Source organism: Lithobates pipiens, unplaced genomic scaffold (assembly GCF_037356315.1).
Source record: "Lithobates pipiens isolate NorthernLeopardFrog02 unplaced genomic scaffold, aLitPip1_a1.2 Scaffold_13, whole genome shotgun sequence".
Lineage (NCBI taxonomy): Eukaryota > Metazoa > Chordata > Amphibia > Anura > Ranidae > Lithobates > Lithobates pipiens.
The window spans coordinates 352,553,676-352,568,375 of NW_027507718.1; the positions used below are offsets into that span (position 1 = coordinate 352,553,676).

The 14,700-nt window shown below is 41.5% G+C and overlaps 1 protein-coding gene across 8 annotated transcripts in view; it reads left to right on the forward strand.

Moving 5' to 3' along the window:
• RAPGEF2 (Rap guanine nucleotide exchange factor 2) overlaps nt 1-14,700 on the forward strand; it is a 383,922-nt gene that overhangs the window by 198,726 nt on the left and 170,496 nt on the right. The window lies entirely within an intron of this gene.

The window sequence follows — 14,700 nt, forward strand, 5'->3', positions numbered from 1 at the left end:
CTTGCCTGTGATGGACAGCAGTGGGTGAAATTTATTGCCCCTATTGGGATGAATAGCGATTTTGCAATTCGCCCACTGTTGTCCATTATCAATCGCATAGCAGGCAGGCATGATGAGGACCTAGTCTCTCAGAGTTCCCCGTCAGGCTCTGCTAGTATCAGTGCGCAGTGTGGTTGCTAGGACACTGGCAGCCTGCATCTTGGCAACCCATTAAATTGTTACTAAACTCGCAACAGTAAAATCATTCTGTACATGCAGTAAAGCATGCTTGTTATAATCACTGTGGAACCTAAGAGGTTAATCCTCTGCTTTGTGTAAAAAGGCTGTTGGATTCTGTCTTCTTTGATCCTCCCCATCTTCCACAGTCCCCATAGGGCAGTCAGAAGAGAATAAAACCTCCTCCTACAAGCTTTAACTAGACACTGATAGAAATCTTAAGACTGCTTTATACTTCTGATGAGAAAAGGTATTTAGCAGTTTATATTTACTAAAATAATGGCATTTCCATGCTCTGTGTATTGTGGGAGACCAGATATAGTGAACGCAGGGTTGTGGGTTTAGTAACACTTTAAGTAAATGTAAAACACAATAATTAAGTAATGAACACACACCAGCACCCCTGCCCCGTACACTGTATCTTTATGAGCATCATGCTAATGTGCAGTTATTTGTACGCCAGTGTGCGGGTGAGTTTGTGTTATGACAGGCTAGCAATACAGGTAAGGGGGAGATGCATGAAGTTCCGCTATAAAGGGATTTAAACGATCATTGTAAAACAACCCATTCAGTTTAAAATAGACATGAAACACACACACGTACACGTACACACACACACGTACACACACACACGTACACACACACACGTACACGTACACACACACACGTACACACACACACGTACACACACACACGTACACACACACACACACACACACGTACACACACACACACGTACACACACACACACGTACACACACACACACGTACACACACACACACGTACACACACACACACACGTACACACACACACACACACGTACACACACACACACACACGTACACACACACACACGTACACACACACACACGTACACACACACGTACACGTACACACACGCACACGTACACACACGCACACGTACACACACGCACACGTACACACACGCACACGTACACACACACACACGTACACACACACGTACACACACACGTACACACACACACGTACACACACACACGTACACACACACACGTACACACACACACGTACACACACACACACACACGTACACACACACACACACGTACACACACACACACACGTACACACACACACACACGTACACACACACACACACGTACACACACACACACACGTACACACACGCACACACACGCACACGTACACACACACACACGTACACACACACACGTACACACACACACGTACACACGCGTACACACACACGCGTACACACACACGCGTACACACACACGCGTACACACACACGCGTACACACACACGCGTACACACACACACACACGTACACACACACACACACACGTACACACAAACACACACGTACACACAAACACACACGTACACACACACACGTACACACACACACGTACACACACACACGTACACACACACACACGTACACACACACACGTACACACACACACGTACACACACACACGTACACACACACACGTACACACACACACGTACACACACACACACACGTACACACACACACACACGTACACACACACACACACGTACACACACACACACACGTACACACACGTACACACACGCACACGTACACACACGCACACGTACACACACGCACACGTACACACACGCACACGTACACACACACACGTACACACACACGTACACACACACGTACACACACACACGTACACACACACACGTACACACACACACGTACACACACACACGTACACACACACACACACACGTACACACACACACACACACGTACACACACACACACACGTACACACACACACACACGTACACACACACACACACGTACACACACACGTACACACACACACACACGTACACACACGCACACACACGCACACGTACACACACACACACGTACACACACACACGTACACACACACACGTACACACACGCGTACACACACACGCGTACACACACACGCGTACACACACACGCGTACACACACACGCGTACACACACACGCGTACACACACACGCGTACACACACACGCGTACACACACACACACACACGTACACACACACACACACGTACACACACACACACACGTACACACACACACACACGTACACACAAACACACACGTACACACAAACACACACGTACACACAAACACACACGTACACACAAACACACACGTACACACAAACACACACGTACACACACACACGTACACACACACACGTACACACACACACGTACACACACACACGTACACACACACACACACGTATGTATATGTATGCATGTATATTAGAGTTGCACAATTAATCGTCAGCAATCTTGACTAAAGTGTTTCACAATTCTTTCTATGCAAAGAATTATCTGCTCTTCTGGAGCCACAGCCCTCAAAAGAAGGGAAGAAAAAAACTGGGCAGTCTGCCAAAAATCAAAACATTCTTTATCAGTTGAACTTAAGTCTAAACATTGTAACAATTTGTCAATGGAATAGACTGTAAGTGGAAAAAGTTTAACCACTTAAACACTAAGCCTTTTTCTGACCTTTTTCTGACATTTGTTGCTTTCAAGTTAAAATCATTTTTTTTTTTTGCTAGAAAATGACTTGGAACCCCCAAACATTATATACAGTCCCTTGCGAAAAGTATTCGGCCCCCTTGAACTTTTTAACCTTTTGCCACATTTCAGGCTTCAAACATAAAGATATAAAATTTTAATTTTTTGTGAAGAATCACCAACAAGTGGGACACAATTGTGAAGTGGAACGAAATCTATTGGATATTTTAAACTTTTTTAGCAAATAAAAAACTGAAAAGTTGTGCGTGCAAAATTATTCGGCCCCTTTACTTTCAGTGCAGCAAACTCACTCCAGAAGTTCAGCGAGGATCTCTGAATGATCCAATGTTGTCCTAAATGACTGATGGTGATAAATAGAATCCACCTGTGTGTAATCAAGTCTCTGTATAAATGCACCTGCTCTGTGATAGTCTCAGGGTTCTGTTAAAAGCGCAGAGAGCATCATGAAGACCAAGGAACACACCAGGCAGGTCCCTAATACTGTTGTGGAGAAGTTTAAAGCCGGATTTGGATACAAAAAGATTAAACATCCCAAGGAGCACTGTGCAAGCTATCATTTTGAAATGGAAGGAGTATCAGACCACTGCAAATCTACCAAGACCTGGCTGTCCCTCTAAACTTTCAGCTCAGACAAGGAGAAGACTGATCAGAGATGCAGCCAAGAGGCCCATGATCACTCTGGATGAACTGCAGAGAACTACAGCTGAGGTGGGAGAGTCTGTCCATAGGACAACAATCAGTCGTACACTGCACAAATCTGGCCTTTATGGAAGAGTGGCAAGAAGAAAGACATTTCTCAAAGATATCCATAAAAAGTCTCGTCTAAAGTTTGCCACAAGCCACCTGGGAGACACACCAAACATGTGGAAGAAGGTGCTCTGGTCAGATGAAACCAAAATCCAACTTTTTGCCCACAATACAAAACGATATGTTTGGCGTAAAAGCAACACAGCTCAATAACCTCAACACACCATCCTCACTGTCAAACATGGTGGTGGCAGCATCATGGTTTGGGCCTGCTTTTCTTCAGCAGGGACAGGGAAGATGGTTAAAATTGAGGGGAAGATGGATGCAGCCAAATACAGGACCATTCTGGATGAAAACCTGTTGGAGTCTGCAAAAGACCAGAAACTGGGACGGAGATTTATCTTCCAACATGACAATGATCCCAAACATACAGCAAAATCTACAAAGGAATGGTTCACAAATAAACGTAACCAGGTGTTAGAATGGCCAAGTCAAAGTCCAGACCTGAATCCAATCGAGAATCTGTGGAAAGAGCTGAAAACTGCTGTTCACAAACGCTCTCCATCCAACCTCACTGAGCTTGAGCTGTTTTGCAAGGAAGAATGGGCAAGAATTTCAGTCTCTCGATGTGCAAAACTGATAGAGACATACCCCAAGCGACTTGCAGCTGTAATCACAGTAAAAGGTGGCTCTACAAAGTATTAACGCAAGGGGGCCGAATAATTTTGCACGCCCCACTTTTCATTTTTTTATTAGTTAAAAAAGTTTCAAAAATCCAATAGATTTCGTTCCACTTCACAATTGTGTCCCACTTGTTGGTGATTCTTCACAAAAAATAAAAATTTGATATCTTTATGTTTGAAGCCTGAAATGTGGCAAAAGGTTGAAAAGTTCAAGGGGGCCGAATACTTTCGCAAGGCACTGTGTGTGTGTGTATATATGTGTGTGTGTGTATATATATATATATATATATATATATATATATATATATATATATATATATATATATATATATAATTTTTTTTTTTTTTTTTTTTTTTTTTTTAGTAAACACCCTAGAGAATAAAATGGTGGTTGTTGCAATATTTTATGTCGCACTGTATTTACAATGCAATTTTTAACACACACTAACCAGTAAAGTTATCATTTTTTTTTGTATAAAATGAAAGATTTTACATTGCAAGAATCATGAGAGAATCTTGATCTTTTTATTCTAAGCAAGAAAATTGTGATTCTCGTTTTGGGCAGAATCGTGCAGCTGTGCAGCGGGGGGCGTGTCAGGACAAGTCTGATTATTGGAGGAGAGTTCATGGAGTTCCTGGCATAGCTTGAGAACTGACCATGGTTTGTTGTCCTGCTTAGTGTGGTCCATTTTTAATAGAAAAGCGGATGGACTGGCAGAATCACCATGGATTTCACACAAAGGAAGCAATACAAAGAGAACAGGATACTTTCTTTCATTTTTTTAATGTGTTGCAGTCATAACACATGTTGGATTTCCTAACCAAACTATTGTAATTATTTTATAATTAGGATCAGATCATACCACTAGAAAAGTGTTAAAGGCCTTTTTTGTATTCTCTTCGATGTGCCCAAGGTAAAAAAAGCCGAAATAATTTGTACAGTATATGGGTGTCTATATATGTTTTTTCAATAAAAAAAAAACATTGTAGGATATCCTTACACATAGACTGCTATTGTTTAGGTTGAACTGCCTTGAAGCTCTGGTTCCTGGGTTTGAATCCCCAAGGGGTGCCATCTACATGAATTTTGTATGTTTTCTATATGTTTGTACCTGCTTTCCTCCAGGTGCTTCGGTTTCCACCCGCAATCCAAAAACATACTGCCAAGTTGATTGCCTTCCTCCCCAGACTTTTTAGTGCCTGTATGAGCATCACTCTAGGGGTTAAAATCTCTGCTATACTGTTGGAAAATCTTTACCCTTACAGATTTCCACAGTTACCCCATAATTTGTTTAAGTTGATTGAAATAATTTTCATGCTGAGTTCAGCACTGTAAACATTTTGTCATATACAACATTTCTTATTACATAGAATTTTCGCTATTGCCACTTCATGGAAAGAATGCATTCTTTAAATACTCCGTTTTTTCTACAAGCCAATACTTCTACTTTTTCTCTTCCCTATTGCTTCTGCTTAATGTCCTTGTTTTCAAGTTATATGTAAAATGTTATCGGTTTAAAAGTACATACTTCTTTTTTTTTTACTTGCTACAGTAAATGGATTCCTAGGAACAGTGCACATCCCATTTGGGACATTTTATTGGGATCAATGCCCCTATCCTGAAGCTGCAGTTACTGATATAATCTCATGAAATCTGGTATTGTAGAGTATTATAGTGTTCTTTATTGGGGTCTACTCTGTTAGTGGTTGGACTATTGTCCTAATAGGTCTACAAACTGGGGTCCTACTGTTATCTACTTCCCATAAAGAAGAAACATGATTTCTGTCCTAACTAAACTAGCTGCTGGTGTCTGAGCTACACTGTATTACCAAAACTATTGGGATGCCTGCCTTTATATGCACATGAACTTTAATGGCATCCCAGTCCAAATCATTTGGTGGAGGGGGGATTATAGTGTGGGGTTATTCGTTAGGGGTTGGGCTTGGCCCCTTAGTTATAGTGAAGCGATCTCTTAAGACATCAGAAAACCAAGACCATTTGGACAATTTCATGTTCTCAACTTTGTGGGAGCGGTTTTGTGATGGCCTCAACCCGATAGAATACCTTTAGGATGAATTAGAGCGGGGACTGTGAGCTAGGCCTTCTCATCCATCATCAGTGCCCAATCTCACAAATGCACTTCTGGAATAACGGTCAAGCATTCCCATAGACACACTAAACCTTGTGGGCAGCCTTCCCAGAAGAGTTGAAGCTGTTATAGCTGCAAAGGTTGAGCCAACTCAATGTTGAACCCTACAGACTAAGACTGGGATGCCAATAAATTTAATGTGCGTGTAAAGGCAACCCAATACTTTTAGTAATATAGTGTACTTCATTTTTGTTAGGTGAAAGCATGTATCCTCAATACTATTTATATCCCAATGCTGCCTTTGGGGGTCTCACTATAGAAATGTTTTGGCTAAGGTAAAGCCCAATAAAACCATTTTGTAGTTCTAGATCTACCAAGGAAAGGTTTATAATTACTGATAGTTTTCATTGCTGTCTTTGACCCCATTGGGGAAATTTTTCGAGTCGATGAGACCGGAGGTGAGGGGAATTTCTCCAGCTGGGCCTACTTATGTTTGTTACGATGTGAAGGGTTAGAATCTCAGAGTGAAGGGAAATCTGACCAGTGGGATAAAGAAGGCAATTACACACAGACAAGAAGTGAGGGAGTATTTACAAAACATATCCATGTCTCTGATATTGATAGAATGAAGCTTTGTCCTCCAGATTACAGAACAAATGTTATAAAGGCTCATTGTTGCCTCACATATTGGTTCCAGGATCCCCAAAATGCAAGACACTCATTAAAGCAAAAAAGCAAATTCGGCTTAGAAAGCCAAGTGTCGGTTTGGTTGCTCTTCCCTGCCAAAACGCTACAGTGAAAATCATTCTACGCCAATACAAAGGTTTGGGGAAACTGCAGTGTTTGATGTAACTAAACTCAGCTGGGATATGTAAGTGAACGTCTACCTAATGGCACAAGGGGAAAAAGATGCTGGACAGTCGCACATTTTTTAGTGCCTGTGCTTCATGTAACTAGTTGTGTCTTTGAAACATGACAAGCTTACCTTGAGGGAAAGTCATATTGAAAACTCCATTATGACCAGGGCCTCTTCTGTGTTAGGCTGGATTCACGCGTATGAATTTTTTGTGCTTTTTGCAGATTTGCTCTACAGAACGTGTTCCATAGGAAACCTTGTTAAATGGACTACAGTGCAAATCTGCAAAATGCAAAAAGCTCTAAAACTGCATAGGTGTGAATCCAGCCTTACAATGAAGAGTTTGCCACATCCCCCTGGAAGATAGCAGTAGCTTGCTTTCTGCAGTGGTTTTGAAGTGCTTTTAAGACTGATTATTGACTGCAGCAATACAGCTGCTACCTTATGGAACAGAGCAATACTTTAAGTCACCAGCAGAAGGCAACTTGTGTAAAATCTGTAATTATAGAGATTCCATTACTTTTATACTTCATACGTAAAGACATCATAGACAGACAGTGGGTTTCCAGTTGTGACAACTTGGCCCTTTTACGCTGGAACACTTATAAACACAGTATGCATTTTTCAAAGATATCCTGTTTTTAATGCACTTTTAACATGCTTTTAATGCATTTTTGGTGCACTTCCTGGTTTGCTGACTCCCAGCAATATGTACATTTGAAAAACTCACATGGGCTCTTGTGCCCTTTCTTTGCACTTGAAGGCCTGCCACATAATCATAAATTGATAACAAACAGCTGTCAGACGCAGTTGAGCTCATGAATCTGGTATGCGTTAGCTATGTGGATGTAACATGTGCATCACTGTCGGATGCTGCTGTGGCAGGAAATGAAGTGTATGATGGAATTTTGTCCCAGTTTGTTTTATTTTAGCCCCAAAGTGTATGGGAAGCTATGAGTCAGTAGTGCTAGCCAGTAGTCTCTAATAAAGCATCCAGTTACTGTTCACTAGTATTTTCTGTCTGCAGTCTACACTCTGCATGTCCTTGGACTGTGCACAGGCCACCCACAATGATCAAGTGGCATGATGCCCTAGAATGTTCTGCAAACCCAGGCAGTGACACCAGCCACTTCCTTCACATCATGTGATTACAGTTTTCTTTACGAGAAAGACTGCATATGAAAAAAACTGATCTAAATGAGACATGTTGCCATGCAGTCTGTTGCAGAAATAACTGTAGATTGAACAAATATGACAGATCTTTATTAAACGATTTATGTTGGACACCACAAAAATATGCTCTGTATTGCATACAAAAAGAACGGCATGCCCTTCCAAGAGCTCTGGTTTTCATCCAGACGTGGCGGTAATGCAGCAGGTCACCCCACTGCGTGAAATCTCTTGTGCTAGTAATCTGGCGTTTTTGAACCATTATTTTCTTAGCTGGGAAATTTCAGCTATTCTCTTGTCTATCTATTGTTAGCTAGGCTTACTTGCTTGCCGCCTTTCAAACGATGTGATCAGAACCTGTGGTCACAGTTCACATAAAGGTCTTGTAGAATCTGGTAAACTCAGTGGAGCTTTTTAAATTGGCTATCATTACAACTAATTTATTTTTTATTTTTTTCTGGTAAAAGAAACTTCTCTCCAGCCTATTTTTTGGATGGAGTAGAGAAGGGTTAGGACTTTGTCAGGTTATTACTGTTTCCTCAATAGGGAGCATTCTACAATACTGGAAACACTGTAGGAAGTTAGTGGAATTTATCATAAAGTAATAGGTAATGCTTCCTTTGCCAGCTGTTGCTGGGACAGATTAGGGGATTACCCATCCACTCTTGTTCTGATGTCACCTGTAAAGGTTAGCTCATACCTTCTTCCTTTTAAACATTTTATTGAAGATAATACAGTACATATTATTAGTACATATTTTACAATAAAATCCAATATATAATATGGATAGAGAAACTTCTCAAATAAACATATAAGAGTAAAAATAATACATTCATGTCTTAAACATAAGGTGTATGTGTAAACTTTTCTGCACTTTTCAAATTATAATTATTAGTACAATACTTGGTGAGGTAGCTCATACCTTCAGCATTTAGCTGGTACAGTTAGGCCCCTTTCACACATGCGGACATTATGTCCGTATTTCATCCATCCACTTGCGGATGAAATACGGACATACATGCATCCCTATGGGATAGCGGGTGTCTGCGGGTGATCATCCGCAGCCACCCGCTATTGTCCACCTCCGCAATTGTCCGATTCTGCAGACGGAGGAAAATCCTATTTTTCTATCCGTCTGCATAGCGGATCGGATGAACACGGACAGACGGTCCGTGCTCATTTGCTCCCCATAGAGGAGAGCGGAGGGCTGACAGGGTGGCCCCTGCACAGTATGCGGAGACCGCCATGTCCACCGCCGGCTCAGCGGGGACAACTGAGCGATCGGATCATCACGGGGCGGATCATTACTGATCTGCCCCGTGTGAAAGGGGCCTAAGGAGGGGGCTTCAGAAAAGGTTTTCATCTAAAGCACAAAACTTGGTGCTGATACCTTTTACAATCACTTGCTCCATCCTAAGCCCAGGAGGATGAATGCAGGTAAGCCCATCTGACTCTGATGAAAGTGGAGTTCAGTGCTTCAGTAAAATTATCAATCCGTGTAAGAATCGTTCTGTAAGCTCCAAAGAGAGGTTCTTTCAAAGTTTTTTATTTATTTATTTTTTTTTTTAACTATTGCAAATAATAAACTGAATGTTCTATTTGCTAAAACCCATTTACCAAAACCACCATATATTTGCCCCCACATACTTAACAGTTGAAGCAGCTACCTAATGCTGAAACTGCAAGCTTGCAACCCTCTTTCCATGGAGATACTGAACCGCTCACATGTGTTCTAAATCTGAGGGTGTAAATGGGGGACATGGTAATGCTTTTGTTTTAAATCAGATTTTTTTTTTTTTTAAGAAAGTGTACATTTTTGTGTATTTGCTTTATACATTATGTTTTAGGCTAAAACTTTGCCTTTCTTTAAATCAGATGGTATATTCACACACCGTATTAGCTGATGGGGTCTAGGACAGTGATACTCTACATCTATATTTTTTCCTTAGTGTCTGTTTTTGTTGGAAATCAAGTGAGTTTTCAGCAGCACCCATTCCTACACCTTTTACAAGCAAGTTGTGAACTATGGAGCTGACTCATGACTACGGTGACACAGGAGATTAAAGTGGAATAAAATTGCCATCATGTCCAGTTGATTCTGTAACATCTTGTTCCTTGTGTTGCATTGTTTATCTGTACTCCTTAAGTCTACATATTAGTCTAGGGCAGGGGTCTCCAAACTTTTCAAACAAAGGGTCAGTTTAATGTGACTCTAGAAGGGCCAGATTGTAGCCAGTGGGGGGCATAAAATGTCCCAGACCCGGCATCAGTGACAATAAATATGGCTTCGGGGGTTGGTGGTCAATAAGAAGAGGAGTGCCCCTATTAGTAGGCAGAAAAGTATCCCATCATTGGTATCAGTAGAAGAAATAGTGCCTCATTGTTGGTGTCAGTGGGAGGAATAGTGCCCCAAGGGCCGGATAAAGGCTAGCATGGGGCCGCATCTGGCCCTCAGGCCGCGGTTTAGAGACCCCTGGTCTAGGGTGCAGTGATCATTGTCAGCTAGTTACGAAAAACATTTGGGGATTGTATTGTTTTCATGCCATTTTAAACTTTTGTGAAGTAATTGACCAAAACCCTTTTCGCATTCGCTTTTTTTACTCTATTATCAGAGGCATGTACATTTTTAGGCAGATGGCTGATACCATTACAAATCACTGTTGTGAGACTGCCCAGCATTTTCATTGTCCTCAGTACTGTGGTATGTGATTGTTTCTGACTTCTATTCTGAGCTGTATTTACCTGTTAGTTGAACAATCTGTCTGCTCTGGTTCTCACCATTCTTTTCTGGACACATTGAATCACTATTACTCCTAATTTGTTTGGTTTTCACAAGTAGGGGATAGTAAACACAACTTTTCTGAGCAGTCTAATAAATACCCTAGAAGTCAACAATAAATTGAGTGCCGGTTCACACTGAGGCAGCACGACTTGCAGCACGACTGCCTCAGGCGTCCTGGACACGGCCACTGCAGCGACTTACAAAACTCAAGTCGCCCCCAAAGTTGCCTCAAGTCGCCCACAAAGTAGTACAGGAACCTTTTTCTAAGTCGAAGCGACTTGTGTCGCTCCGATTAGAACAGTTCCAGTTCTGAGCGAAAATTCGATGGGACAAATTCCAAAAAATTTCTCATATGGGAACAGAATGAACAATTTTAATGCAATGTGTACTGTTTTTTTTATAAGATTTTGATACAAGAAATATCAGAAATGAAAGACTGCGCATGATCAGAAATGAACAAAAAAAAAGCCTTTTGTCGTACATTTTCATACATTGTTTCCTTCCTCAAATTTTTTTGCCAGAACTCCGCTGGACCCATTTGCTATTGAGAAATCCGCTCGTGTGTATGCTAGTCCGACAGACAAAAAAACTATGCTAGGACAGCTATTGGCTACTGGCTATGAACTTTTTTTTATTCTAGTCCGGTCGTATGTCATCACATTCGAATCTGTCGGACTTTGGTGTGATTGTGTGTGGCCAAGTCCGTTTATGCAGAAAGTCTGACGGAACTCCGCCGTAAGTCAGTCCGGAAGACTGTCTGACCTAGTCCGCCGAAAAGTCCGGTCGTGTGTACGCGGTATAAGGCCCTGTTTCAAAGAAAGAATTATACTTTCCCCAGCTCTTTTTTATACAGTTTTGCTTAAAAAAAATGAGTATTTCACCCATTTTGAATGAAAAATATAATTTTAAACCCAGTACAATTTTGCACACATGAACATGTTTATATTTACACGGCCATGGAAACAAGCAGTGTTTTGGCTGATAATTTACAATCAGAATGATCTGACATTGATGTGCCAAGAATTCTATTTACACCCCTTAGGCAGCTTGATTGATCCTTGTAGGTATGGTGAGTGCTTGAGATACATGGGCACTGGGACATTTACAGTACAATGTGAAATGCAGCTCCTGCACTTTCCAGAACCCACCTTTTTTGTTTTACAAGCTGGAAATTCCTCTTTTACACTCAGCCTTTCTAGTCTGTCCTGAAAAAGCAGGATTTGTATGTAATTATGGTATTTGTGGCATGTCCTTTAGTAAATTGAGCTTTATGTGAGCTTGTCCTCGCACGTTCCTCTGGTTGACTGATAAGAGGGGAATGTAGTACAGGCAGATTCTGACTCCAGTGTTAGGGCGGCTCAAAATCCCCTTTATTATTCACAGACTGCCGCAAGGTAGTATAATGTGATGCGATTTTCTCTTTATGAAGCATAGTATAAGGGGCTGTGGCAGCGTGATTCAAATCAGTAGTGGTAAGGCCCGGGTCACCTTCCCAGCCTATGTTTCCTGTCTCTGCTGTATTTTCATATGACTGTTTTCTCATTTTCACACCTAGACCGTATATTTTTCCACTCCAATTTCACACACATTTTACTGTTAACCAGCCTGGATGGAATAAGCAGTAATTACCATATACATATGTTGTCAATCTGCATAGTTTCTTTAAATTTGTTACAAGTAATTAAGGTAACATATTAATAAGCATGGAAGTTCAACAGCAGGTGTCTGGACAGACATGCCTTTTGGAGATTATTGTTACCAGGAGCCATTAAAGGCTCACTCTGTAGTATCAATAATACATTTCCTTTCAGGAAAATGATTTTTCTCTGAGGCTGGGATGTGAAAGCTACAACACACAAGCTGTTGCTGATCTACAGCTCCCATAATCCTCAGCGCCAGCGTTAAGGCCACACATTATTAAGCAGCAGTTTGTATTCTTCCCCAAACAAGCTCTTTGTCATGAAGCTTGTTCATTTTCACCATGTGACAGGGTCATAGGAAAATCTTCTGAAGGCTGTTGAGTTTGTGTCTTCAGCACTCATACATGCCTCTTTTATAGGTTATACCAGGAACCTTCAAACTATGGCCCTCCAGCTGTTTCATAGTTAGGTTGAATAAAGACACCAGTCCATCCAGTTCAACCTGATTGAGTGTCTACAATTGTCCCTACCCTCAAGGAGCCCACAATCCAAGGTCCCCATTCATATACTAGGGCCAATTTTGGACAGAAGCCAATTAACCTACCTGCATGTCTTTGGATTGTGGGAGGAAACCAGAGAGTACCCAGAGGAAACCCACGCAGGCACAGGGAGAACATGCAAACTCCAGGCAGGTAGTGTCGTGGTTGGGATTTGAACCAGTGACCCTTCTTACTGCTAGATGAGAGTGCTAACCACTACACCACTGTGCTGTTGTGGAACTACACATCCCATGAGGCATTGTAAAACTCTGACATTCACAGACATGGCTAGACATGATGGGAATTGTAGTTCCTGAACAACTGGAGGGCCATAGTTGGAAGACCCCTGTGTTATACTGTAGTATTCTGAATTAAATAAATGATATTCAAAGTAACATGTTAAAAGATTAGTAGATTGCCCTTTCCTGAGCTTCCTTATTGGTCAGCAAGGCTGACTATTCCATTAAGGGACCAGAAGGGTGGCTAGAAAGGGCTGTGGGCAAGTTGTAAAGACATGGAACAGTAAAGATTTGTATGCGAGTTGCTTGAATTTCGGATCTAATGACAAATTTTGATATGTAGCTTTCACTGAAGGTAACCTATGCTTCCGTCCAAAATTGACCCTAGTATATGAATGGGGACCTTGGATTGTGGGCTTCTTGAGGGTAGGGACCAATGTGAGTGTGCAATGTACAGGGATAGGCACAATTGTAGACACACACTCAGGTTGAACTGGATGGACTGGTGTCTATTCAACCTTGCTAACTATGTAGCTATTTACCAGAGTAGTTACTGTTCCAGTATTCTGAAAGCTACGGGCTCAAGCTGTTAGTATATGATAGCCGAAAGGGAACAATTCTTCGTCCACCCTGTTTAGCATGAATGGAGATATCTAGTAGATTTTTTTCTTCTTCAGCTTGTGGGAAATCCCATACGTGTATGGCTAGCCTGTGAACAAAGTTGTAACAATCGTCGTAAGATAGGAGACTTCATCTTCGTCTTTTTTGTTTTCTTGCGCAAATATTTGAGAAGGGATTAGAATTAAAGGTATATGTAGTCCAGGCACCTTAGATTGCAGTTAGTATCCTTCAATGTTGTTTCAGAATGCTTTAGGTGTCACCTATAGAGAAGGGCAGCCAATTGAGGTTGAGTATAATGGTTTTCCTAATAGGCAGTGTAAAGCCCCATACACACTATCAGATTTTCTGCTGAGTTTTTCCTTCAGATTTACCAAAACCATATAATAGGAGGTTAAACCTTAGGAGTTTCAATATGTATGCAATCAGGCAGGGCCTTGCACTACATGGTTTTGGTAAATCTGAAGACAAAAATCAGCAGAAAATCTGATAGTGTGTATGGGGCTTTATAGTCAGTTCT